At 50.9% G+C, this 23,820-nt stretch overlaps 1 protein-coding gene across 3 annotated transcripts in view; it reads right to left on the reverse strand.

Annotated features, from left to right (window-relative positions):
- RALB (RAS like proto-oncogene B) overlaps nt 1-23,820 on the reverse strand; it is a 65,387-nt gene that overhangs the window by 39,878 nt on the left and 1,689 nt on the right. For 2 of the 3 annotated variants that reach the window (XM_072960824.1, XM_072960825.1), the window contains exon 2: nt 19,848-19,929. The gene's annotated coding sequence lies outside the window, so the exon portion shown is untranslated. Of the gene's footprint in view, nt 1-1,500; nt 1,659-19,847; nt 19,930-23,820 lie in introns of those variants that run through there. The other variant, XM_006196086.4, reaches the window with a different exon arrangement.

Below are 23,820 nucleotides of genomic sequence, written 5' to 3' on the forward strand. Positions count from 1 at the left end.
TACCCACTGTTTCCAATGGGAAATAATAACGTGACTAGAAAAGGAAAGAAAGACCCAGATGTGGTCAAAAGAAATAGACCAGCTGTCGCAACTAAAACCACACACAAGGGACGTGTATCCTTGGCCTTATTCTCACGCCTACCACCATCTCACCCCTACTACCACAAAGAACACCCCAAACATTACTTATTTCCTTTCATCCTAATAAGTAGGGTAACTATTATCACCTTTTTCCCACTGTGAACTCTGCAGCACAGAGAGGTGAAACACCATGCTCAAGATCACACCACTAATAAAGTTTCAGAACCTAGGTCTTCACACCTCGTCCTTGTGTTCTTCCCAATATTCAAGGCTACCTTTCAGGGTCACACCATATCTGAGAAATTTGATATTCTAATTATATGGTTCCAGGTTTAAGGAACGTTGCCTTAATCTATTTCGAGCTTTGACACCCAAGAATCCTGTTGCTCTGCTTAGAACACGGGTCATTTACACATCTGAAAGATATGCTATACCTTCTGATCATCAGTGCCCACTACCCATTCTCAAAACCTAACCCCCCCCCAAAAAAAATGAGGTTAGGGAACTAGAACAAAGCAGAAACTTCACTGTTCTATAAGGGTTGAAATCAAGTCACAGATTACTCAAATGAACAGTCAAGTCTCTTCCACTGGCCATTCGAAACACCAAATACAAGAACTTCTGTCCAAAAGTTTCACCTGATAACATCAAAGTTCCAACATTTCCAGCATTCACCTGAAAATTAGCACAGAAAGTACACTGCTCAAACAAGCAGCCTGGGTGCAGCTCTCTCTCTCTGCCACTAGCAGTTCTGAACCAACCACAGATAACCTTATACACCTAAAAGAGGGCAAGAGAGGCGTCCAAGCCTGGTCCAGGCAAACACTCAAACCCATGTGCTTCCTATTAGGAGCCACATTCAGTGTCAGCCCATATCAGAAAGGAACTAAGGAGCCAGGCGGAGGGTAGGGGAGGACAACTTTATGCTCATTTCCAAGCAGGACCAAAACCAAACAAAAACAGTCCAAACAACTTCTGAAACCCAGCCTCAGTTCAGTCCAAGTTCTTAAGTTACTAATAACTTTTTGCAACATTTACAGCTCTTACGCTGACCACAGCGGCAGCTAAGGGACTGAGGAAGTGGACCAGCCTCGGCTGGAGGCCCAAAAGGGCAGAAAGTGCAAGCAGAGGCCATTTGTGGGAAAAGGGAAGGAGCAGCGAAAAGGGAGAGGCTGGGGCACCGCCCCCATTTCCTCAGCCCCAAGCCGGTCCGGGAGACCCGGAGGCTTCCTCCAGAGGACCTCCCGGGGCCTCTGCCCCCAGGTCACCCTCCGGGCGCGACGTGTCCGGACGCCGGCCATGGCCCAGTGCGGAGCGCGGGGGCAGGAGGCCACCCAGCCTAGGGCGGCGCACCCTACTTCCCCAGCTCGTGCCCCACCTCGCCCGGAGGGGGGCCCGCCAGGGCGCGAGCACCCTTACCTGGGCTTGTCCCGCGCCGCCTCGGACGTCCGCACCGGCCCACCACTCTTAAACCCGCCCCGCCCTCTCCTTCGCCTCCACCCGGGGCCAGACCCCAGCCGTCCCCAGCCGATTTGTCATTGAACGGCCGGGGCTCGCTTCCCCACCCTCCGAGCGCGCCCCCGGCGTCGCCTAGGCAACCCCGCCTCTCGAGCGCGCGCTCTCCCTTCAGCTCCCGCCCGCCCCCTAAAGGCCGTGCCTGTCGAAAGCCTACTAGCCAATCAGAAGCGGAGCTTCCAAGCCTTGGGCGGTTGGGAAGGAGGCTTCGCGAATGAGAAGCCGCCTCAGAAGGGAGGGGCGGGCTCGGCACGCCTGCCCCACCCACCTTCATTTCCTTCTTTCCGCGGCGGACGGGCTCCACGTGACCGCTGCTGCAGTGAAGGAATATGGAGCTAGTCTGGGGACTCTGAGCGTGGGCGTGCGGCGGGTGCTCCCCTGGTGGATTTAGGTCAGGGCGAGGCCAAAGTCATGGAAAGCAAAAGGGAAGGACAGACCTGATATAAAGAAACCAAAGAAAATTACGATGTGGCACGCGGGTGTGGAAGCGTCCAGGCGGCTGTCAGGACGCCAGCCAGGGGCTCCCTAGGTGGCACCTCCGCCTGCTGCCACGACTTGCATGGCTAATGACATCCCATTAGCAGTAATGAAGTTACCAGTGCCTAGCCATAACTTGGCCCACGTCACGTACAAGGGCCAGAATCCTAATACCAGAGTAGCCTTGATGAAGGAAGTACAGTGGGCAAGCTAATGGCCTATTGGTTTTTTTACCCACAATCTGTCCCCATCATGGTCCTTCAAAGCCCGGGAACGTGTCACTTTTATCCAAATAGGGTTTGGGTTGATTTTCCGAATCACCCCTTTCTAGAACTGAATTCTACTCCCACTCTACTTGGCCTCCGCAGGATTTATGGCCCCACTGATCCCCACCAAAACCTCATGGCATGTCACACAGTATTGCAATTAATAGTTTAAATGCCCGCCTCTATAATCCCTAAGGATGGAAACTATCTCTTGTTCAATTTCATATCCACAGCAGCTAGCACCATGTAATCAATTCTTTCCTTGTTTATAATTATACATCAGGGGGCTGTGTGTATTATATGAGAGGCTTTGTGCCTTGATTAAATTGTTATGTATAAGCAACTAACAGATCTAGGCCCTCTCCCAAGAACTGTATCAAAAAGCACAGACGCTTTACTTTAGTCTTAAGTAACAGACAACAAAAAACATGTCACCAGAATATCTTAGTGTTAGTCTGCTAGCTTAAGTATCTGTTTTACCCTTCTCATACTCATTAAGGGCTTATATTGCGTGCTAATTATATGACAGAAACTCCAGGTACTATAAGGGAGAAAGGGTAGGAGGCTTCTCAAAAAAAGAAACTCTCAAGTATTCATAACTTAGAAGGAGAATCAAATGAACTTTTTCCTATGGAATAATGATTAAGTGCACAGGTTTGGAATCAGGAAACATTGGTACAAAGGAGGGCTTTAGAATAGAACTAGCAGTTACTTAATTAGGAAGGTACTTGATCTCTGTGGGCCTCAGTTTCCCCAGTTGCCCAATAGTAGTACCGGCACTCTGCAAGTGTGAAGATTTAAATGAGATTGTATGTAAAGTTCTCAGTACAGTGCTAGGAACTTGATGAGGGCTCAACAAATGTTAGCTTAAATTGTGATTGCCACCAGAGGCCAAAATGTACACTCAAGCATCTTATAACGACATAGGGACAGCATTTTCTCTCAAGGCTCACTGTGTCTGGGTGTGTGTGACACCACTGTAGTGCAACCAACGCTTGCAGCCTGGTAGAAAGGACCTGCTGTGGTGATGCCATTTTATTAAATGCAAGTTTAGACAGGAGAGCGGCTTGCTGCAGCCTGCGCACGTGAAATGATTCACCCAGGAAACAGGATCAGGATGGCCACCAGCATTTTCCTGTCCCTACACCTCCAGATCCCACAGCAGTCACAGACAGTTCTCTTGCCTTTCCTGGAGTATATAACTGCCATCCCTATGACTAGTGATGGAATGTTATGCAGGATGTACTGGGCTTTTGGAGAAACGCTGCACTTATTCTCTGTCTCCCATCCCCCACCCAACCACCTACCCACCTACCTCAGCCCCTAGTCCTCTGAGGAATTCCACTGGGGCTCCACCAAAGGAGCATCTATTCAGTCCTGATGAGTGTGATAGATTCAGAGAGGAATGGTAGGACCCTTTTGGAAAAGCTGTCTCACAGAGGACACAGCCCAGGAACAGGTCCCCCCAGGCGATGAACACTGGGAGGTGACCAGCCACAGAGCCTCGGTGTCTACCCCTGTCGGGTCTCAGGGGATACCCTTGTCTGCAGAGCTTCTCCTGAGGGAACTCTGATGCCCTGCAGAGGAACACAAGATCCCCAGCAGGACCTGTAAGGTCACTCTAACCCACTGCAGCTGAAGAAAGAACATTCTAGGTGCTCCTTCATTTAAAATTATTTACTGAGTATTGTGTGAGTCTTCAGTGCTGTGTGACAAACATTTCCATTTCTCTTTCCTGGCCACTGGGTAGGCTTGCCCTTCGTAGCTCCCTGTGGTTGAGTGGGGTGATGTAACTAGCCCTCCCCAATGACTCGGAAGCAGAAGTGACACACAAGTCACTTGGGGGCTGGAGAACTTATTTGTCACTGTGGGGCCTTCCCAAGCTCTCATCTCTATGCTAAGGCCACTGGGAATGTTTGGGAGTGTGGCTGCTCCCCGAGCCTGGGACCCTGCAACAAGCACAGCCCACCTGCCAACCTGTGATGGACACTTAGCATGACTGAGAAATAACCCTTTGTGGTTTGAAGGCATTAAGATTAAGAAGTTGTTTGTTATTGCTGCAGATCTTAGCCTGCTCTGACTGCTACCAGGCCCTAAAATGTACCGAGCTGGGGATACAGTGGTGGACAACTCAGACAAGAGAACCAGCAAACAAGCTAATTACAAATCACGTGTCATTACAAATTACTTTCGACTGAGTGGTCAAAAAAGACCTCTCTTAGAAGGTGACATTTAAGCTAGGACCTGAAGGGTGAAAAGGAGCCAACTGTGGAAAAAGCTAGGAGGGAGGGGAAGGAGAAAATATATCGAGCAGTGGAACAAGCTGTACAAACTCCTAAGGCAGAAGAAAGCTTGGTCCTCTTGAGAACAGACTGGAGGCTTGGACAGAGGGCCGTGAACGAGGGAAAATGGGACCACATGAGGGTGGAGGGAGGTGGGACTGGAATTATATAAGGGCCTTCTAGGTTATGATAAGGAAACTGGAATTCATTCCAAATGTGACAGGAAACTACCAAGGAGGTTCAAGCCAGGAGGGTGACATGCTTTGCTTTAGGTTTTAAAAGGACCACTCCAGCTATTGTGTGGAGAATAGGCTGTTAGGGGCAGATGCAGGAATGGAGGTGAGAAGGCTGTTCTGGGGTCCAAGCAAAATGGGATCCACAGAGCCAGAGGCTGGAAGGGTAATCTGCCCTCAGTTAACAGGAGACTTGGGGAGACTGCGGAAGGAGGGGAGTGAGAGCACTGAAGACTAAACAGAATGACCTCCTGCCAAATTCCAGAGGAAGCAGAGGCAAGGTGGGAAGTCAGGACCCCCAGACGTGCTTTTACCCCAGGGAGATGGATGCTCAAAAGCCAGGCAGAATGGGGGATGGTTTGGAGAGGACAGCTGGCCAATTTCCTAGAACATCAGCCAGCCTAAGAGACATGTTCCCAAGAGCTGGCAGTAGTGCATAAATAGATGGCATTATTAGAAAAAGTCTGACAAGCTCTGACATCCCAGTGGGCATTTGATACTTGATGACCACCTCGATTAGAAAAGGGGGGGGGCTGATCTATAGACGGGAAAAAGCCATTCTTGCTACCGACAGTTATGAGAAGAATCCTCTGTAAACAGCAAGACTAGATGACTCAGAACCAGTCATCTTTCTACTCTGTGTTTCTCCAGCCCTCACAGTCCAGCGCTTCCTGCTACTTCATCCTACTCTTAGGAACAGGTCTTATGGGCTCATTCACTTATGCCTAAAGACAATTCAGTGGGTACCCACTTCCTTCCTGGGCATTTGCATCATCTAGTTGATCAAAACCTGAAGTCTTAGGCCAGTGAAAGTATGTAAGGGAGGACCCGAGGTCTCTAATTCACACTACTAGGATGGAATGACTTATCCCTCCCTGAGAAAAGCCTCAGACTCCTGAGTTCCCACCCAAGGCACCAGTGAAGGGTAATACATTTTCACAATCCTCCTCCTTCCTTTCCTTGCAGCCTTTTGCTGGCAGCTACCAGGAGAAGCCCCTGCCACACACTTATTCCCAAACATATTCAAAATCTTGACTTTGGCACTCAATTTAGCTATTGCCACTGAAAAAGACTTACCAGGGGGTTTCTAACACTTTTTGCTAAGTGTTTTATTGAGAGCTTCTCTTTCTCCATTACCATCTTTCTACGTGGTCTCTGCAGCCCCAGCCAGGCAACAGGAACTAAGCAGATGTTCCTGGGAGTTGTTCTGCTGGAAAGGCAGAGGCTGCGTAATTAGCTAGAGGATAAGCTTTCATCTTCCAAAAGAAATCAATCAACTTGGGAAACACAGTTTAAAAGATGATTCCTTTCTATTTTGAACTGTTGAATTAGCTGGACCTATCTTTCTGCCATCATAGCTTACAGTTATCTCCCAGAAATGAAGTCAAGTCTGTCTTGTCGTTAGTAAGTCTTCATCATGATCACTAATCCCCAGCACGTGCCAGCTCACATCTCCCCTTCCAGCTTTATGGAGACACATGCTCCACGCTTCCAAAACTCTGCACGGTAAACCACCGCTGCAGATCTGATACTGACCTCCAGGTAACCAGATAAAAACCCCTGCAGGGTGACAGCTGCAGAGCCCTTGATTATGAGATAAAATGGGAGTGTCTAGATTCTATGTTGAGCTCTTTCCAACATGAACTATTATCCCCAGTCTCCCAGGAAGCCAGCTCCACCCAACAGCATGAAAAGACCCTGTTAGCCCCTCCCTCTCTCCCAGCGAGCTAGCTCTCCTGACTGCATCACAAGGTCCTCCCTGGATACTGCCTCAGCCACAAACGCCCCGGGGCCCGGACTCAGCCACAGAACGCCAGCTCGGCCTCCTTGGTGACTCAAGCACTGGAGCTCCTGAGGGTCCTGTCTCAGCCACCTATCCTTCCCCGAGGGACCACATCTACACGCTATCTCACCCATCCAGTGCAGGCTGGCGACACCCTACCAGAGCCAGGTCCCCAGCCCAGAGGTTCTCCTGACCTACAGATGCCTGTGACCCATGGAGTCAGCCAGCTCTGGGCAGCTAGACAGATAGAAAGGCAAACAAAAAGGACATGAGGAAATGAAAACTTGAGTTAAGAAGAGGTACGAGGAGTGAGGAGGGTATAGTTCAGTGGCAGAGTGTGTACTTAACATGCACGAGGTCATGGGTTCAATCCCCAGTACCTCCATTAAAAATAAATAAATAAACCTAATTACCTTCCCCCCAAATAAATAAACCACAAATTAAAAAAAAAAGAAAAGAAAAAGGAGAGGGATGAGGAGGTAAGTGATGTTGGCGGTGTAGGGGAGCAAAATTTGCCACCTCAAAATCTGTTGCTTTTGCTTGCAGATTATTTTGAGCTGAAAACAATCAAGGTCTTCCAAAAGACTCAGGGAGAACCTATGACCCTCCCCCTAACTGCCTAAAAGGATTTAGATAGAGAGCCTGTTCCAGGAAGAACTATCACCAGAGATAACCACAGTGTAACATGGACAGATGTGGCAGACCGGGAAAATAGCAAGGCTCTAATCACAGAGGCTCTCTGTGTCCCATTGTCACTGCAAGGCCCAGCAAACATTTGTTTAGGAAACATTTGTTTGTTTCATCTTCCTAGAAATTCCTTCCCTTCTCTTTGACATCCCTAACCCCTACCCCATTCTCCTGCTCTCAGATGGCAGGTAAGCCTCAATTACCTAACTTACCCTTGGGCCCCACATTTTTAAGGAGTCCCCCATATGTACAGAATTAAATTTGATGTCTCCTGTTAATCTGTCTCATGTCAATTTCATTTTTTTTCCAAAATTTTTTTTTCAATTTTATTCTTGGACCAGCCAGAAGAACGCAGAAGGGCAGAGGAAAGTTTCTCCTCCCCACAGCTGAGTGCCTTTGGCAGGCCTGCCCTAAGAAGACAGCCCTTTGCTCTCTCATGAGCCCTGCAGCAGTCCCTGGAGCTGCTCTCACAGATGGGGACCCCAGGCCTTGGGGGCTCACAGGTCATAGAGGACCCTGGAGGACAGCCCAAGGTCAAACCCAGGCCTGGAGCTTGGCCTTCGCTTGTTCTGCTCTTGGCCGAGTGTAGTCAGAGCGTTCCTTGCGGCCTCCCAGTGTGGTCCAAGGTTCCCTGGGCCACCTGCCTGCTGCTTGAGGCTGATTCTGTGGGACTGCACTTCAGCCCCTGTCCCAAGCCCATACTCCAGCCACCCCATCCCAACCCCAGCAGCAGGAGCTTGAGAGGGGCAGCGCCACCCGGGACTGGGACTGGCGCTCAGCCAACCCCCATGCAGCCTCTACCCCTCTGCCTCTCCCACCAGTAAGTGCCAACCCCACCCCGAGATTTTTTTATTAGCAACACTTTTTTTTTTCAAATGTGCTGTTCTTTTTTTTAATGGACAGCCCCATCTCTTCTCTGCATCTGCTCCAGAGAGCAGGGCAAAGCCAAAGGGTCAAAGGTATGAGGCATATGGGGTGACCTGTAGGATATCAGGGATCTCTGAGCCAGGAGACTGCTGCTTTGGAAAGAAAGCAAAACTATTATCAGCAGAGTCATACCTCCAACTCCTAATTCCTTCTCCAGAAGCAAGACCATGAAAACATGAAAATGCACATCTCTGAGATAGGGGTGGGGAACAGCTCCCTTCCGGGAATACATTTTTCTGCAGAGTTTTAATTCTTTACAATGGCCAAGAATTAATTTGGTAGATAGGAACAAAATGAAAGCAGCAATGAGGTCAGTGTGGCCCCCAGGGGTGGTTTCCACGGAAGCCACACCCCCACTGGGAAAGCTCAAGAAGGATGGGGCTGGCTAGAGTAACACTCCTGGGGGGTGGGAGGAGGCGTACATACGAGGCCTCCTTGCACAACCTGTGCAGGTGACAAATCCACGTGTGTCACTCAGGGTCGTAAATCTGGGGAAGCAATTTACTCTCCAGGTAGGTCTGCGACCCAGAGGCCGGGCCTCCTCAGCTCTACAGCCTGATGGGAAGGGCTAGCCGGCCAGAGGTCAGATTCCTGCTCTCTGCCTGTCAGGTCCGTTCCTGCCTGCCCTCACTGCAGACAGGTAGGAGAGGCCCTGAGCTCAGAAGGCCTCAGGGAGGGGTTTGAGGCCATGAGGACCCTCTCAACTGAAACCGCTGCCCACCCCCCACCTCAGCACTCCAGGCTGGCACCTCGACAGATCCTGTGCCAAGCAGTTTACAATGGTCACTCTGCACAGTCTAAGGGGCAGGTGTGATTCCCTACTTACAGGTAGGTCAGTCAGGCCGAAAGGCAGACCAGGCCTCAAAGCAGGTGTGCCTGACAATGAAATCCACAAGCGTTACCCCAGTCTTTACTGCCTTCCCACCCATTGCTGCAAGGCTGTGTGATCTTGGACAAGTTACCTCCCCTCTCTGGACCTCAGTTGTCTCTATACAGTGACAGTCTCAAATCTACACTGAGCACCTGCTATGGGCCAGAGCTCAGCTAGGCACCAACTGTCAGGGAAGGGCCCCTCTAAGCCCCTCCCGAGAGGGCACCTGGACAAAGTGGAGGCCACACCTTCAGCAGAGCCAGCTCAGCTCCCTGCTGTTGAGGCCCCTCAAGACTCCTGGCCCCACAATGTTCCCGCTCCCATTTCATCACAGCCTGAAGCCTTCTCTGGGAACTTCCTTTGGAGCAGTGGCTGCTGTGTAAAGGACGAGGCTAGAGAATCTCTCCCCAGATCACCTGAGGCTGAAATATGGGAGATGTCATCTGGTCCAGCGTCATATCTGAAGGCTGCTGTCAGCTACTCACATTTACACGTGAATTTCTTTAATCCCTCCTACAGCTGAGATGTTATATGTCAAAGTGCCTGCTACAGTGTTTGACCCACAGGAAGCATCAATACTTGTCAATGGATGGATGGATCTTGCAAAACCGAAACTCTGTATCCACTCACTAACTCCCTATTTCCTCCTGCCCCCAGGCCCTAGCAACCATCATTCTACTTTCTATCCCTATGAAGTTGACTACTCTGGGGACCTCAGGATTCCTATAGATGGAATCAAATAGTATTTGTCTTTTTGTGGCTGACTTATTTCACTTCATGTAATGTCCTCAAGGTTCATCCATGCTGTAGCATGTGTCAGAATTTCCTTTCTCTTTAAGGCTGAATAATGTTCACATCAAATTTTGTTTATCCATTCATCTCTCCATGGACACTTGGGTTGCTTCTACCTTCTGGCGACTGTGGATAATACTGCTACGGACATGGCCAGATATCTCTTTGTGATCCTGCTTTCAAATCTTTAGGGTTTATTTGCAGAAGCAGACTTGCAATCATATAGTACTTCTATGTTTAATGTCTTGAGGAACCTCCATACTGTTTCCCACAGTGGCTGTACCATTTTACATTCCCATCAACAGTGCACAAGGGTTCCAATTTCTCTACATCCTCGCCAACACTTATTTTCTGCTTTTTTCACAGTAGCCATCCTGACGGGTGTGAGGTGGCTATTTCTCCTATTTCTGAACCCAGCTTTTAGCAGGCAATCCGTGGGTGTTGGACCTGTGAACTGGATTCTGTCCTGAGCTTTCTCCCCTGGTCCTCTGGCTCCCTGGGAGGCCAACGGGCTGTTTCTCTCACTGGGAGGGGGGAACTCAGGTCTGTGGCTCTCCGGGATTATTTATAGCTTGGGTCACCTTAGTCCATCATCTTGGACAGGGTCAGGATGGGCGCTCCCCCAGGAGTGGAGGAGAGGGCAGGGGTAGGGTTCTGCCCAGTGGATACGTGAGGTCCCTGTGGCTCTCCCTGCTGGTGCACCATAGCGGACACGCCCTGTCAGCCCCGACAGGGCCAAGGACATGCACAGCCCTGAGACTGATGGAATCAGTGGTGCTGTGGCTGCAGCTTCCCTCCCAGCTTTCAGCACTGACTTTGCTCCTGCTCCTGGTTCCCTAGGGAGGCCGTTCCTCTTCCCCCGGAGCTGGGCTCTCTCTCCTAAGGGCAGACTCAGAAGCAGCCTGAAATCCCACCATGAGGGCACTGTCTCCAAATGACCCCAACACTCACACCTCGTGCCTAGAAGCCAGCTTCTCACTGACTCAGCAGTACACACAGGAGAAGGCATGACCGAGGAGGCTGGGACACGGAAATGGTAAACTGTGTTGGAGAGAAGGCCTGGAATGATCTAGAACAAGACTGGGGATGGCAGGCTTGAATATATCCTCCTGTTCCTCCCGCTGAGAGAGGTGCTTTAACATGACTGTGGAGCCACAGAGACCTGGGTTCAAATCACAGCTCCATCAATACAGGCTGGGTGACCTCAGGCAAGCCCCTTCACCTCCCTGAGCTTCTTCCACCACCTGAGACTGGTAATACCTGAATCACAGGGTCACCATGCAGCCTCACAGGGCAATCTGGGTCCCGCCTTCCACCCACCACGAACTCCCCTCCCAATACCCCTCCCGACACCGCTGAAATCCCGCATACATTTAGGCCATCGGCAGGAGGAGCAAAGCATGAGGTTAAAGGGTAAGATCCTTCCTTTTCCTGACAGGAGCTGGCTTGTTCTTAAGGGAAAAAACAACCCCTTCTGCAGCACCACCTCCACTCATCCTTTCTTTGTGTTTGGGCTTCTAGGGAAACAACAGGTCCAATGGTGGTTTCCTTCCAGGATCTCACCCCTCCCTCCAGAAATTCCCCGATGGTTGCCAAGCTCAGCGATAAGAAAAGTGAACCATTTCCAGAAAGAGGCCAGCACATTTCAGAGACGTGAATCAAAGGCAACGCCCCTCCTCACCTCTGCGTGCACAGTCACAGGTCACCTAGGCCACACGCCCGTTAGCACGTGACCGCCTGGAATGCACCGAGATACTGGACAGATAAGGGTTGAGATGGTCACCTCCTCCACGGCTTGTTGTTTATGCCCCTGCCCCAAAATCCTGTGTGTCAAGACTATGGGTGGCGGGGAGGGCTACTGGGCATCCAGTGTACACCCAGAACTTGGAGACAGAGATTCCCCCATTTGATAAGCATTCATGTAACACTGTGTATTGCCCACAAACCAGCTGCCAGGCATTGTGCTGGGTATTAGGGCACCCTGTAGGGTGCAGGGATGGGAACCCAGGGGAGGGCGAGGCTATCTTTGCCCTCCTCCCTCAACCCCCTTGTTGCTGGTGTTCAAAGCTCTGCACACTAGGCTCACTTGAAACAGGCAGCAGTGACAACAGAGGGAATCCGCACAGAAGAGCAAAGTCCCTGAAGAAGATACTGCCCAGCAGAGTCTGATTACAGCCGCGAATGCAGAGAAGTGGGAGGGCACAGGGAAAGAAAAGCTGGGTTCCTATGGAAGGACCTCCATCTTCCTTACCCAGGCCAAGTTCAAGACAACTCCGAAGAGTGAATCCAAAGTTTTATTCCAGGAAGGATGACATGAGCAGCAGAAGGCAAAGAGGCCTGGACCACAGTCTCTGACAAAGCCTCCCCTGGAGGGCACCCTCCTCTCTACGTCCCTCTCCCACACCTCCCGGGTCTGCCTCCCCCAAGTAGCTTCACACAGAATCAAGACCCAGCATTGCCCCTTCGACCACCTTTAGTAACCTCCTTGCCTCCCAAGGTCAGGCCGCCAGCCTCCTCCCTGGCTGCTCCCCAGACAGCGCTCAGCACTCTGAGGTGCTCCCCCAGTCATTTCCATCCCCTCCTCCTTCTGCCCCATCCCACCCCTCCCTCCCAGTCCCCCAGAACTCCCCACTGTCCACTCCTCCTTCAAAGTCCACCAAGCAGTGGGGCATCCCTGCTGCCCCACCCTCCCCAGAGAGGTAAGATGCCCCCTCCTCCAGCCTCCTTCCCCCGAGAGGCCCGGGACTTCACTTGACACCTGCAGCCCCATGCCTGCTGTAGGGAAGGGAAGGACTGAAGTATTTATTGAGTACCTACTGTGTGCTGGCTGCTTTCATGAAGTTTGTCTCAGATAATCTTCACAACAAATCCATGACAGGGTATTGTCCCATCTCATAGGGAAGGAAACGGAGGCCTCAGATGAACAAAGGATTTCAGAGGACTTCAGGACAAAAAGCCATCATAGTAGAGTGAAGCAGGCAGCTGGATGTGTCCCAAGAGAGGTAGAGCTTTGGAGAACTGCGCTGGAAACAATGAAGAGGATTCTGGCAAACACAGAAGAAGGTGAGAGAGGAGGAGGAGGGTACTCAAGGCAGAGGAGCTGAGAGAAGCAAAGACCTAGAGTGGGGGGAGCCCAGGGAGTGCCGGGCCAGGAAAGAAGGGGCTGTTTCACAGAGGAATTGGGGTAGAGTTAGCAAAGTCTAGTGGGAGCAGAAAGCCTGGAGTGACCAGAACACCCACGTGCCAGGGCCACGGGGAGGCTTCTGAGCAGCGGGAAGCAGCGCCTTAGAGACAGAAGTCCTGGGTGACAACCTCCACGTAGAAAGCCCTGCCCAGGAGCTTAAGGGGCTCAGCCTCCAACTATGGCTCCGGGAGTCAGGCAAACCCACTGTTGCCAGCCTTCTACGACTCACCTCTCCTTCTCCCAGGAGCCCTCCTGTGCTGGGCACTCCTTCACTCGGCTTCCCTCGGCCCCTGCTCTGGTCTTTCTGTGACGGAGTCAGTGCGTGAGCGTGCGTGTGTGTCCATGTGCACACATGCACGTGCAAGGGCAAACCAAAGGTGGGGCCCGCTTGCCTCTTTCTCTGAGATACACCGAGATTTGCACACAGCTCCGGCTCCAAGAAGCTCGGCTCCCTGAATGGCTGCAGCAGAAGCCGCTGCAGCCCCGTCTGTCGGTCAGCCGGGGAGCACATGTCCCCGTTGAAGGTGGAGAGCTACACAGACGCTGTCGGGAGACAAAGACAGTTAGCCTGGTGGCTGAGGAAGGGCGCCTGTCTCGCGCTGGCCACCAAACCCACACAACAGAAATGACCTTAATGGACAGAGGAAGGCCCCAGTTACAATCTGGGGGGTCATTCCCGAGTCATGCTCACCGCCCCTGTCCCAGAGTGATCAGAGGGTGGATGTGGCTCGTGCCCTGGCCTCCCTGGTGCACCCTAGACCCTGAGTCTGCAAGGAGACCAGGCAGAAAGTTCCCTCTGACCCCACAAGGCTCTTCCAGGCACCTGGCTCTGACCTTGGTTGATGCCTCAGCTCTGGAACTGACCATTTGATACGGCACCCCTGGAGCTGCCTGTGGGCTGAACAGGGGCTGGGGCCGGGTGTGTGAGAGAAGTAGGTCTGGGGGAGCTTATGGAGAAGGCGCAGCTGCCTGGAGAGCCCCTTGCCCCAGATACACCCCTACTGCACTTGGGAGGGAGGACAAGGCTGAGGGAGGAAGAGGCCTCACAGGGGGCCAGCCCTGAGTTGTAGCTGCAGCACACAACCTGCATCTTCTGTCTGACAAGTGATTGAAGGTTTGGCCAAACCACGATCAGACAGATTTCCCCTCAAACCCCACATTAATTGGTTTTTGGATTCTACAACTCAAACTGCCGAGCTGGAGCTCCTGGGTGTCCCACAAGGGCTTAGATATGGAAGGCTTGACCCTGAAGGCAAAACTGTCAGACACCTGGGCTGTACCTGCCTGTGCAATGAGCCTGGGAAAGCAGATCTGAGGGTGCACCCGAGGTCCCCAGGCTGGTGGGCTTCTGAGCTTAGGAAAGCCCGGTAGGACAGGCACTCAGCCAGCCACCCTGGTGGCCACTCTGAGCGGATGTGGTCCAGGCCATCTGCCCAGAGAGGCAGCTGCACCTGGGCTGGGAGCACCTGAGGCTGCCTGGGGCACTGCCGCCTCTGCCCTCCTCCTGGGATGGCCCAGCCCAGCTTGGTCCTGTCTGTTCCAGCCTGGCAGAGTCAGGCAGAGGAGGGCAAAGCCACCAGCTGCCTGTGCTCTCCATCTCTCCCTCTCATCTTCCTGGGGAGGAAGGAACTGATCAGGAATTTTAGTTATGTAGTCCTACATCATGCTTGGAACATAGTAGGTGCTCAATAAATGCTACCTTCTCCTCAGTTGGTGGTAGGAGGCCATAAACCATTGGCTTAGAGCTGGACTCTGGAGGCAGATCACTTGTGCTGCCGGCTCTGTGGCCTTCCAGCTGCCTGAGCTTGAGCAAGTCACCAACTGCTCTGAGCCTCGGGATCCTCACGTGTAAACGTTCGGACAACAATCGTACCTACTTCATAGGCTGCAACAGTCCCTGGCTCACTGTAAAGGTCATGTAAGTGTTTGCTATTATTTATCTTAAGAGAAGAATCCAGCTGTGTCCAAATGAGGGGCGGGGACAAAATAAAAGCTTAAATCCAGTCTTAGGGGGTTGGGACATGGGCACCCTGCGTTTCCACCCTGACCAGTGCCTCCACCCTCTCATATGTGTTCTGGGGATGGGGTCCCAGCTCTGAGAAGCAACAGACAATCCGACGTGTGAGCGCCATCCACTTCCCTTGTGGATGGACCCCTGCAGGAAATGCCTCTGTCACATAATGAGGGGGTCAGATTTTTAACACAGACTCAAACAGTAAGTAACTTTTCCCACCAAAGAGGCAATAAATTTCTACTCCCTTCTCCAAAGCTGCATACAAAATGCTGATCTTGACAGAGGTTAGAATACAGCTTCTACAAAACCTCTTTCTAATCCAGGAGAGAACGCGATCAGATTGGGGAGGAAGCGCCTTGGCAGCTGGCAGCCAGCGTTCCCCAGACTGTGTCGGAGGGAATCAGTGGAGAAAGACTGAAGACAGCCAGATTGCTTTCTAAACAGGAGAGTGCCTAACAGTTACAGAAGGCTTCCCACACGCCACAACTGGTCTGGTGCTCCCCAAGCCTGCCCTCAGCCAGTCCCACAGCTGCCTTACTGGGTTCTAGCACCACCCCACCTTACAGTAAAGAAAACAGAGGTGCACCGAGCTGTTTGCCCAAGATCTTGTAGCCAGGAAGCAGCAAGGGTGGGATCCGGACTAGGGCTGCCCCACTGAAAACCCAGTGTTAAACTCACAACTCCACCGCTCAAATAGAGGGAAAAGTCGCCCCCGAGGGCACTAGGCCAGGAAGCAGCCTTGCTGGCAGACAGAGGGCAGGACATGCAAACCGGGGCCACACAGCAGTGGACCAGGGAGCTGGAAGAATGGTCTGCCAGCTCTGCTGAGGGTATCTGCTCTTTAGGGAGAAGGGCACGCAGCCTGATGTGTGCTGTCTGTGCTTAGAAGCCAGACCCAGGTTGGATCTAAGGTCCCTGTTCTCTCCACCACATATCCATTGGTCCCCATGTTCAGGTGGAAACAAAGTGGTTCTGCCATCTAGATTTCTCTACTGAATTATGAGGACAACCCAACAGCCACTGTGGAAACTTGCTCATGGGAAGTATGCTACATCTGCTGGTTAGATCTGTGCTTCCAGTGACAGAAATGTGAATTTCAACGTTCTGACCAAGCTCACAAGAAAAGGAGAAAAACCAGATCCTCAGGAGAGGGTCACCTCTCACCTCCTGCTGTCCGGCCACTGGCCTCGCCCAACTTGCTACTGGTGGTGGCTGTGAGCTGCAGTGGGTGAGCAGGTCTCAGAGCAGCCTTCAGCTCTGGGGGAGCGACAAGGCCCCTCCCAGCATCTTTTCAAAATCCCACCCCCCCCCAGCACTACCTAAATTATCCTGTGAGAAAAGGGATTCTTATCCATGCACCTCTCTATTCGCCCAAGGTCAATACACACTTTTTATTAATGGTTAGAAATTGGTTATTCAGGAAATAATTCTTTAAAAACAACTCCCAACTAGCTGTTTGGCAGAAACCCCTCAGGTTTTTTCCTAGATGTATGTCCAACTGAGCACCAGCGTGGAAGGTCCTCTGTCTCCTTCCTGCACTAGTGTGTGGACGAGGCAGAGGAGTGCAGGGACATCTGGGTTCAAATCCTGGCTGTGACCTCAGCCAGGCGCTTGGCCTCTCTGAGCATCAGTGCCCTCCCTGTAAAGTGGGCAGAACCCCCCCCCATGCCCTGTGCCAACAGACCGGACCTCTTCCTGCTCTGTCATTGCCAATGTCATCATCATCATACGCAACAGTGAAACTTTTTCCTGCCTCTCCCTTCTGAAGACCCTTTCAGTCTGAAAGGGGAAAACTGGACCTTCTATTGACTTCTAAATATGTCCCTGGTTTGGGGGGATTTTTTTGTTTTGGATGGTTTTTTATTTGCTTTATTTTTTTATTTATTTACTCTGGGGGGGGTAATTAGGTTTATTTCATTATTTATTTATTTTTGAAATGGAGGTACTGAGGATTGAACCCAGGACTTCCTGCATGCTAAGCATTCACTCGGACTCTTAGCTACACCGTCCCCCTGATTTTTTGTTAATTAAAAAAAAAAAAAACCCTGGGTGGTCTTTGTACCTCTGTTCCCCACACACCCCAGCATCCCACCATGTAATTTATGTTTCCTATTGCTGATACATCTGTTGTGGTGGTACTAATGGCCAGTAAACCATTTTACTCATTTTTTTTAAATCACCCACTTAGAAACTGTAAAGTAAAACCTCTTTTCTTCAACCTCCTGCTCTGTAAAAGCACTCAAGTTCATGAAATTACTCATCTTCATGGGGGATATCTGGTAATGCTGGATTGGCAATAGGAATTCATTATGTGAACAGTAATTCACTATCCTAAAGGCTCCCTAGATAAAGCCGGGAAGTTTACAGCTGTTTCGGGCAATTTGGAAGAACCTCGGTGACAGTAAATAACTTTTATGTTCTTACAAGAGAAAAACCTAAGACCAGCGGGAACTCCGCAGAATTTCTTTCTTGCGGGGGAAGCTCTTCCGTGAGAAGGAAGGAATTGCTTGGTCTAGGTTCTAATCCAGACTCAAAGATGTATTTTCTGTTCAGCTGATTCGAGGTGAGAAAACACCCCAGGTCTCTGAGGTTACCTGTTTCCTCTCCTCGAAGACAATCTCCAGAGCAGGGCACTGGACAAATGCTGGAGATTTATTTCTAGACTTAGTGGTGCTGCCTTGTGATTTTGCCTCATGAGTCAGCACCAGAGGAATTTCCCCATCTCTGATGAAAGCAGGAGATGAGCTCTGGACCAGACACACTGACGTAAGACCTCCCACGGTGGCATGGGGCACTTGATCTGGACAGAAACACACACTGTAAGCGCTAAAAAGGCGTTTCAGGGGCCATCTGGCTGAGGATTCTGAAAGATAGCTGCACGTTGGAATCATCTGGGGAACTTTATAAAAAATTTGGATTCTGGGCCCTGCCCCCAATGACTGATTTGGTGTGTCTGGGTTGGGGCCCAGGGATCTGCCTGTTTAGCCAGCAGCACAGTTTGGACCTGCATTTGGAGACTTCTGATCTACCCTGCCCCGTTAACTGGTACAGCAGACCTGGGCCAGGGATGGAGAAGCACCAGTCACCTGGGTTATTTATTTAAATTACAGAATTTAAGTTCTCCTTTAGTTAAACCTCCCCCGACCACCCCACACCAACACAGATCCAAGCGTGACCCCACTTCCTGGCCGGGCATCCTTCTCCCCGGCAGCAGCACAGGGTGAGAGAGAGAGGGAGAGAGAAATGTGTACATGTGCTGGTCATCTACGAAATGTGCCGGCCCTCTCCCTCTGTCATCTCACCTCTATCCTATGGGGCCAGTATTATTCCCATTTTACAGATGAGAACACCTAGCCTCAGAGACGCTGAGTCATCTGCTCAAGGACCCATACCCGATTAAGTGACAGAGCTGGGATTTGAATCCAAGTGGTCCCTTCTGTGGCTCATGCTTAAACACACCAGGGGCCTCTCAGCACTGGTCTAGTTCAGAGTTCTGTTACAGCCTCCCCTCCGATCACCCAGCCGGCCCAGTCTTCACCCTGCAGCTTATTCCCAAAGCTTTTTTTTTCTAGTTTTCAGCTGACTTTTCATGGGTTTCAGCGCAGGGACCTCTGGTTCACTGGCTCTTGCAGAGTTGTTCAGTGTACCATGTCTGTGCCCTTTAACTGCACAGCAGAGTATTCAGTTCTTGGGGCTGGGGCCAGGGACTTAGCACATGCCTGGTCCCTGTAGATGGTCTGGTGACCACAGTGGAATGACAAATGAGTGTCCTGAGCATGTGTGTGGGCCCAGGCCCTCAGTCCTAGCTCCCTGCAGAGCCCTCTGCCCAGACACACAAGTCCACGACTGCCCCTGATGCAGCCACAGGGCAAGCGGTGAGATGAGGCCAGAGAGATCGGTGGAGACTGGTCCACCTGAGAGCATGGGAAGGCACCTGGATTTGGTCCTGAGAAATGAGAAGCCACCGAAGCTTTGCTGCAGGGAGAGCCACATCCTGTGTCCTGTCCATGACCTGTGCTGCCAGAATGATGGTCCTCAAAAGGAAAGAGCCCGGCACTGTTGCTGGGGTAACTCCGGGGCCTGGCTCTGAATGACATGCAGAGGCACTGGTCGTATTTATCTGTTCACTTGTTTATTGTTTGCTACTTTGCACTAGTTAGTGAAAGAATGAGAGGCAACCCAGAGGGAAATCATGATTCAAATTCTACAAATGTCTTTTTCTGCCCCAGTAAACACACCATCCAACCACGACACACAATCCCGGACTTGACAACAAATCCAGGAGAGAGCACGACTGAGGATTATCTTTGTACAGTAGAAAAATCTTTTGCTGAGTAAATTTAATAGTGCACATGAGACTGGGGAAGAAAGCTTAAATTACACAGGGGGGAAAAAGCTTAAATTAACATATTTTGGTAGTGCCAATTTAACTACAAACAACTGATACTTGAACTGCCATTTGTTTAACAATACTCCACAACTCAGTAAGCTTCTCACCCACAATCATAAAAAAACTCATTTGAATTAATAATATTTAACTATATTTGGATCCCTCAAATTAAACTATCCTAGTGCTCAGGGTATCGGTTTGTAACATATGGAGGTTATCGTGATCAGCCCAAATGAATCACTGACCCAACACACGTCTGCTCGCACACGTCAAAATCAGTCCTAGTTTTTAGTTGACTTTTCATATTGTGCAGCCTGATACCTGATTTGATTTCAGTCTTTTTACCTTGTTAATGTTAACGCTTCACCTTTGCGGAGCTTTACTTGACCAGATGTTGTCAGTAGAGGCAGACACACTGATTCTGTTTCTGCAAAGACAACACAGAAGAAAGAAAAAAAAAATCAACGTCTGAGAACACTAGGCTTTATGGATCAGGGGCCTTTGGCATATTCATTCTTTCAAACCAGTAATTTGATTTCTGTGAATCACCCTAAAAAAATCACGCGAATGCAAAAGCAGCTACGTGCAGTAAGAAAGACCACAGGGCTCCTCAGCTCGGAAAAGAACAGGACTCCAAATCTCGGTAAGGGAATGTGTGAGGAAAATATTGGACAACCTGGGAGGTAATATTGTGTAGCCGTTAAAAAAGACACTCACAGTGTGTTTATGGTAATCTGAGAAATGTTTCTATTTATGCTATTTGATCACATTTAAGACACCATTGATTATAAGACGGATCACTACTTCATGCACCACGAAGGAAAAAAATTTCCAGGGACGGTTAGCTAGTACGAGGCCTCTAAGTTAACTGGGACCCCAAAGGGCTGCTTCCTCCACGTAACGGGAATGATAAACAGCCCTGTCAAGCAGAAATGATGTTTCAAACTCAACCCTGGATGCAGGGAGGGAGCAAAATCACCCCTGAGGATGTAGACAGGCCAGTACTCACACAGGCAGGAGCCTGAATTTGCACTACAGACATGGTCTGAAAACACCTCAAGCAGATGCTGACACTGAAGTTACTTTAAATTTAATGTAAAGTCCTTTCAGGTTGGCAGTGCCTCCAGGTGACTGTCAGAAGCAAACAGAACCCCCTTTGGAAGAGTCGAATTTCAACACAAGTTGAGAGTACCTACAAAACACCATCACTTGTGCAGTGCAAGATCAGGAGATGTGAAAATGTGAAAATAAGTGAGTCTTTGAATTAATGTTTAGCACAAAAGCAGAATAAGATGGTACGTAGGCAATGACATGTCTTTGCAGAGACAACCACATGGAAGGAAATACACTAAAATGTTAACAGTGATTTTCTGTAGGTGGTAAGACTAGAGCTTCTTTTTCTCTTTCTCTGAACAACTCTTCATTTTCCAGATTTTCCTAAAGTGAGCATGTATTTAGTGACCATACAGGAAGCAGAAGAAACAGAACAGGGTGATGTACATAAGGAGAGGGTGGTCAGGGAGGGCATCTTGGAGGAGGTGATGCCTGAACTGAGAAGGTGCCAGCGCAGGAGCTGTGGGAGCTGTTCACTGCTGCAGCCCACATCAGGACAGGGCCCAGGTCAGAGGGCAGGTGCTTGATACATACTTGTTAAGTGAATACACGAGTTAAGGAAAAGCTGCTAAAACATGGACCCAAGTCTCCAGGGGTCCCAACCAGACTCTGGCTTTTCAGTGGGGCCATTCTCACTGGACTGAGCTGAGGCACAGGGCCAGGATACCAGCTGGGCCAACAGGAGGGCTCAGTAGAGTCTGCAGCTCCAAGTCCAGCAGAAAACCGTGGTCAGAGTGTTGGGCCTCATCCTGTCAAGTTTCCCTAGCTGTGAAATGAGGTTGGCACCACCACAGCCCCTCAAAATAGCTTCAGATGATGTGGCGCTTTGGAAAATGGAGTCCAGTGCAAGCACACGGGACCGGAATGCTCCAGATGTCCTCGTGCGCGCCCAGAGCCTCCTCCTACAAACCCAATACCTATGGGCTTTAGACAAGCTGCTTTGTCTCACAAAGCTGACCTTGCTCTGCTGCTCAGCATGGGAAAAGATGCCACGTCAGCTGCATCCTATCTGCCCGCCTGTGCTTTCCTGGATACACTTACTATGTACAGGCCTGTGCTAGGAACTGCAGACACAGAGATGAAAGATGGGGCCCCTGCCCTTGGGAAAGTCCCAGTGCACCAGGGACAGTCAGGTGAGCAAAGAGAGGGTCACCACATCCTGCGGGGTGAGCCTCTGGGCTGACCGCACAGCAGGGAGGCCGGGCTTCCTGAAGGAGGGACCCCTCCTCCAGCACGAAGACAGAAACCACAGCCCTCAGTGGGACGGAATAAACGTGCCCATTCTGGGGTTTTCCTATATTGTTTCGTTTTCCTCTCACAATTCTGCGAGCTTATCTCCATCTCATAGACGGGGCCAGAGGCTCTGTCACTTGTCAAGGTCACGGAGCCTGGGGACAGCGCTGACCTGGGGCATTCGGGGGTCCACACCCCAGGCACACTACCACGCCGAGGAGGCAAGGAGAGTGGGGAGGGGGTACTGCAGGCGGAGGTGAGCGCCTGCTGCCTTTAGGGTCCCGGGGCCAAGGGGTAATGGTGGCACTGAGGCTGACACGGAGGGCCAGCTGGGCTGTGGCTGCCTTGTGAAGATGCTGATGTAGGCAAATCTTAGTAAGTCTGAAAGGGAAAATGTACCCGGGCTCTCGGTAGGGGTCGTCTCCCTGCCCCAAGTCACCCATGAGGAACACATTCAGCAAGGGGATCCTGTCTCCTGGGGCCAGGGGACCGTGGCTGAAGGTGCCTGCTGCTCAGGGCAACTGATTATCCAGCTGGGCCCAATGTAATCACATGAGTCCTTAAAAACAGAAGAGGCAGGAGGAATAGAGAGATACAATAGAAGAGTCAGCCAGAGGGATTCGAAAACATGGACAGCTGGCAGGGACCTGGGAACCTCAGTCCTACAACCCCATGGAACTGAACTCTGCCAAGCTTGGTGAACTTAGAAGGAGGTTCACACCCAAGCCTCCAGAAGGGAATGGTTTCAGCCTTGTGAGACGAAAGCAAAGAACCAGCTGAGCCACCCTATGCCCAGACTTCTGACTCACAAAAATGATGAGATAATACACGAGCATTGTTTTAAGCTGCTATGTTTATGGCAAGTTGTTACAGCTCCAGTTGGAAACTGATAAAGAATACATGATGGCCCAGGCCTGGGAGGGGACAGCACAGGGCCTGCTATGCTGGCCATGAGAGGACTGGACCTGGCTCTGAGCTCTTGATCTGGGGCAGGAGTGTCCCCGAAGTGTGTAGCATCAAATTAATTCACTCGCTCACTCAACCAACGTTTCTTAGGCACTCGTTATGACAAAAGTGCTGGCTGGGGGCCTGGAACTCAAGTCTCATGAGGAGGAAGATGGCCAAACAGACTCAACCCAGTGAAAGGAGTCGCCTAGGAGCAAAGCCTTTGATGTGACAGGAGGTTAGAGAAGGGTCCCCAGACCACCTGGGGTCAAGGTTTCCCTGGGCCTGAAGCCCCATCCGGGATCTTGCTCAGGAGAAAGACAGGCCTGCACGGGGGACTACAGCACGTACCCACACGCCCTCTGTAAATGAACGCACGTACACTGTGGTTAGTGTCCTGGCCTTAGAGGCAGCTGGGTCGTCAGCAGCTGGCACAGAGCAAACAATCCGTGTTAGCTTTAAAGGCAAATATAAAGACAAGGGCAGGTCCCTGAGAGACTGACCACATCAGAAAAAGATCAAAGGAGGGGTGTCCAATGTACAGAACTGAGGGTCCAGGCCTGTGGGCCCAGAAAAGTCGGCTGAGAGGGCAGACAGCAGCCCTCTACCTGTGGCTTTGGCACAAACCTGGAAGCAGGTTCTGACTTCCCTCAGGCAGCATGGCCACACCACAGTGTGACAGGCCATCTCAAGAGCCCCTTTCCAGAATGAAAATCAGGCACCTGTCCTAACTGAGGAGCTCTAGAGATGGGAAAACACAAGCCAAACTCCATCTTTGCCACAAAGCTGGCGGCAAAGGCCCTGAGGTCATCTGGCTACAGGGAGGAGACTGAGGACTTCTGACTCCAGAAGGTCCTGGCTCTGCCACTGCCTCCCTGCAGAGCTGCCAGCAGGCCCCTCCTCAGGCTTCCCCTTCCCCAGTGTGGTAATAGTAATAGCTCACATTTCTTTAAATGCAAAGTGTTTTCCATGTATTGATTCATCTAGACCTCAAGTAGTCCATTTCATAGTTGGACTGATATAGGGG

The sequence above is a fragment of the Vicugna pacos genome, chromosome 5 (assembly GCF_048564905.1).
Source record: "Vicugna pacos chromosome 5, VicPac4, whole genome shotgun sequence".
Taxonomy (NCBI): domain Eukaryota; kingdom Metazoa; phylum Chordata; class Mammalia; order Artiodactyla; family Camelidae; genus Vicugna; species Vicugna pacos.